This window comes from Hippopotamus amphibius, chromosome 12, assembly GCF_030028045.1.
Source record: "Hippopotamus amphibius kiboko isolate mHipAmp2 chromosome 12, mHipAmp2.hap2, whole genome shotgun sequence".
NCBI classification, from domain to species: Eukaryota; Metazoa; Chordata; class Mammalia; order Artiodactyla; family Hippopotamidae; genus Hippopotamus; species Hippopotamus amphibius.
Window position 1 is genome coordinate 67951970 of NC_080197.1, and position 4305 is coordinate 67956274.

At 37.5% G+C, this 4305-nt stretch overlaps 1 pseudogene; it reads right to left on the bottom strand.

The window, feature by feature from the left end:
* Nucleotides 1-414: 414 nt before the first annotated feature.
* On the bottom strand, nt 415-3334 carry LOC130834013 (60S ribosomal protein L39-like; annotated as a pseudogene).
* Nucleotides 3335-4305: the final 971 nt, after the last annotated feature.

Genomic DNA, 4305 nt, shown 5'->3' on the forward strand with positions numbered 1-4305 from the left:
TTATCTTTGTTTCTTCTCTTTAGCTAAGGCATCTAATGTGATGTTTTATTTTTTTAACTGAAATATATATTTGACATATAACATCGTGTAAATTTAAAGTGTACAAAATGTTGATCTGATACATTTATGCATTGATATATTTACATATTGTAATATGATTGCCATTGTAGTGATAAGTAGCACTTCTACCATGACACATAATTATCATTTCTTTTTTTTTCAACAAAAGGTATCACATATTTATTACTGAGCCTGACAATGAGCATTGGTGAGGACACATCAAGAAAAGAAGAGCCAAACATTCCATTTGTCCCATTTCCAGACATGTGCAGCCCTTCTGACAATACTCATGTTCTGATATGGTAAGATGCAAGTGACCTTGACACAACACAAATGTGTGCCACTTCATATGTGAGGCTTCTTATAGACCCAGCTTGGTTCTTCTCCAATATCTTCTCTTGGAGTTGTACCTGATTTTATTACCAGTTTTCATTCGAATCCATTGGGGAATGGGATGATTCTGCTTTTGTTTCTTGGCCAGGAATCATTTGATCCTGAAAGTCTTGTGAGAAGAGGAGTTAATTCAACTGCGCAGAGGACGGCGGAGAAGAGAAGGGTTATCGTTTCTTTTTAATGGTTGGAATCATTAAGATCTAATCTCTTAGCAAGTTTGATATATTGATTATAATACAATATTGCTGTCTATATTCACTATACTGTGCATTAGAACTCTAGGACTTATTTACTACCTATTGCAACTTAAACAACATCTGTTTTATCTTAACATGAATGCTTGAGGGTATTATGCTAACTAAGATAAGTCAGACAGAGAAAGGCAAATAAAATATGATATCACTTATATGTGGACTCTAGTGCTGTGTTATGTAGAACAGGTGATGGTATGCATTCTTGTGTCATAACTGAACTTGAAAGTTTTCAATCAATGTTTCAACATTATGATGCTTGCTGTATGTTTTCTCTGAATATCCTTTAAGTTTTCATCTTTTTATAGTTTACTTAATTTTTAAATCCTCATATCTGGTTATTGAATTGTATTGGATGCTTTGTTGATTATTGCAATGATCCTCAAATTTTCACCTCAGGGTTTTCTACCTGCTCCAGAGGCTTAGATCTTCTGCTTCAAAAGAGAAAAGATTCCAGGGAAGTAGGTGATGATTTGTGCTTGATCCCAGAAGCAACCAAGCACCTCCTACATGACTGCACCACTAAGCAGGTGAGCCCTCTCCAACTTTTTTCTTTTACCCCTGATCTTCCTCATGAGCATCCAGTAGAGGGCCGTGGAAAAGAGTAGCACATGTGCACAAATTCCTCCTTTGTCAGAGTCCTGTAGCTATTCCAAACCGCAATTCTAGCTGGATTCAGCTTTATAAGTAAGACTAGACACCAATAGTCAAAATCAACTTTCCAATTAGTGTAAAAGCATCTATGATAGGAGTCGTTCCTCTTTTCTTAAAATACTATTTTCCTGGAATGAAAAATTATTAGGCTGATTTTATATACAGTTTTAGTAATAACAATAATACTCAATGATTCATTCATTCATTTACTTAAAATTATTCATTGCCTGCCTATTTTGTGCTAGGCATTTTTCTCATTGGGATACAGTAATATCAAGACATGTAAACATCTACTTCAAGGAAAACACATTCTAATGTTCAGATAGGCAATAAAAAAGTAATTACTCAACATATATTAAGTGACAGGTGATATTTAAAAAATTAAGCATTGAAGGGGAAAAGGGAATCAGGAGTAGGATAGTTTGCAATTTACAAAGACTAGTTAGGAAATATCTCACTGAGAAAGTAAGATTTGAGTAAGGACTTGAAATAGCTAAAGAAGTGAGTCATGTTTATATGGGGAAATTGCACCCTAAGTATAGACTGCAAAGCAGGTGCCCTGTGGCAGGAGGGAGCCAGAGTTTTCAAGGAAGAGTACCTGGGGCAGAGTAAGTGAGGAGATTAGTAAGAGATGAGATCAGAGATGAGGGTGAGTGTCTGTGTGTGTGTGTGTCTGTGTGTATGTGTGTGTGTGTGTATCAGTAAGTGTGATAGATCCTGCAAGAGCTCGTAGTTCACTGTAAGGGTCTTGGATTTTATCCTTGTTAGTCAAAGAGCCATTGGAGAGTTTTGACAAAGAAGCGACATGGTCTGGGGTATGTTTTAAGGGGATCACTCTGACTGTTTTATGGAGAATAAGCTGTAGAGGGTTAGAGAGAATGGTTAGGAGGCTAATGCAGTCATCTAGGGAGTGAGATGATGATGGCTTACTCCAGAGTATTGGTGATGCAAATGGTGACCAGTAGGTAGATTTTGAAGACAGCACCAACAGGATTTGTTGTGGAGTATGGGCTAGAGAAATTAGTTATGGGGCATAGGAAAAAGAGAGAGGTCAAGAATGACTCCAATTTTGTCTAGTGCAAATGGAAAGCTGGAGGTACCATCAACTGAGACAGAAAAGAATTGTGTGTGGCGTAGATGCAGGGGAGAAGATGAGTCGTTAAGTGATGAACATATTTTTGTTAAAAATTTTAACCCAGTGAGGTTATAAGTAGAATATGAGTCTAGAATTTGCAAGGGAGGTCTGAACTGTTGTGGGAGTAATCAGAAGAGAGATACCATTTAAAGGCATTACATTAGATGAGTGTAGGGAGAAAACAAGAAAACAGGTGTGTAAAGAAGAGAGAAGGTCTAAGAATCTAAGGCCTTGGATACTCTAAGGATAAAAGTTAGGGAGAAGAGGAAGAACCACTAGAGAAAATATGGTTGGTGATTTAGGGAGAAAAGCAAGAATGTATGTCTGGAAGCCAAACGAAGAAAGTGTTTCAAGGAAGATGGACTAACCTGTGGATTGCATCAAATACTGTTGATGAGGTTAGTAAGCTGAAAACTGAGAAATGGCCATTGTTTTGATTTATTAATGTGGGGTCACTGGAGTGAGGATTTAGAAGAAAAAGAAAGAGGAATTAGGAAACATGAGAACAAACAACTCCTTGAGGAAGTCTTGAGAAAAAATGAAACAGAGAAGTAATATTGTCTGCGTGTAGACTGCTTAATAATTTTAAAAGCAATTTCCCTCTCCTTGTTTCCTTTGTGACTCTCTGTAAGACAGGGCAATGATTTTCCATTTTATAATTAGGAAATTAAAACTCGGGGAGGTAAATTGTCTTGGTTATTATTATGCAGCTAGCAGGTGACAGAGACAGGAACAGAGTCCAGACCTGACTTCTAGTCCAAACTGTTCCAGAATGCACGATGCAGATGCTATCCACAGTGAAGATAAATTCTGAGTGCTTAATGGTTCCACTTGGGGCCATGCTCCGCTGAGTTCATTGTACAGCTCAGTCCACCAGTGATGTTTTATGCAGGTTGATGAAGTAATTTGTTTGTTCAGCTCCAGAAACCCTGTGGGTGTTCAATATGTGTTAATTAATTAATTGATCCTCAGAGGAAAGTTGTAAATCCCAGTCTGTTTTCTTTATTGAAGAAAATAACCACAACTCACACACAATCACTATAATCACATATTTACTCCTCAAACTAAGATCCTTTTGATTTTCTCAGTGACAACTGGGGACCTCATTTCAGTTGATGCTTGTAGTGTAGAATCATCCAAAGGGCCATTACTGTCACAATTAGCATATAAATTTAATTTAATGTCTACAGCAGGCAGAGGAAATTATTCAAACACATAATATTCTTCCTTGGCCTTATGCAATTTCTTTTTATAGGAAACTAGTGAAGTCCAAATTAATGTCCATCAGATATGGAAAGGAAATTTTGCCAAAAATGTATGCATTTATGTTCTTCTGCAGTCAACAAGGCATTTATGAGAGCTTATCTGAGTGAAATTGCTAGCTAAGTTTTTCTGTTGCTACACTCTAGTATGGAGAGGAGAAACAACATATTCCTGGAGTGGAGGGGTCAGTAACACAGGAAAAATGTTTAACTATGGTAAATAATGCTACAGAAAAATCAGTGGAATTATCCCCCAATCTCTCTCTCTCTCTCTCTCACACACACACACACACACACACACACACACACACACACACACATTACTAAATAAGGGGAATCAAGAATTAGCAAGAATACACATTGAGGGCCTGCAGAACCCTGCAGGTTCACAGGCACTGAGATGTGAGGAACTCAGGTCTCACACTGTGGTATAGGTTTGTAGTCCTACCTCAGAGAGTCAAGGTGGCTACTGTTTCAGATGAAATTCCAATGTGAGTCAGGTCAGAGATCTGAAAGCAAAGCGCTCTCCTTAGCTACTAATTAGTTGGAA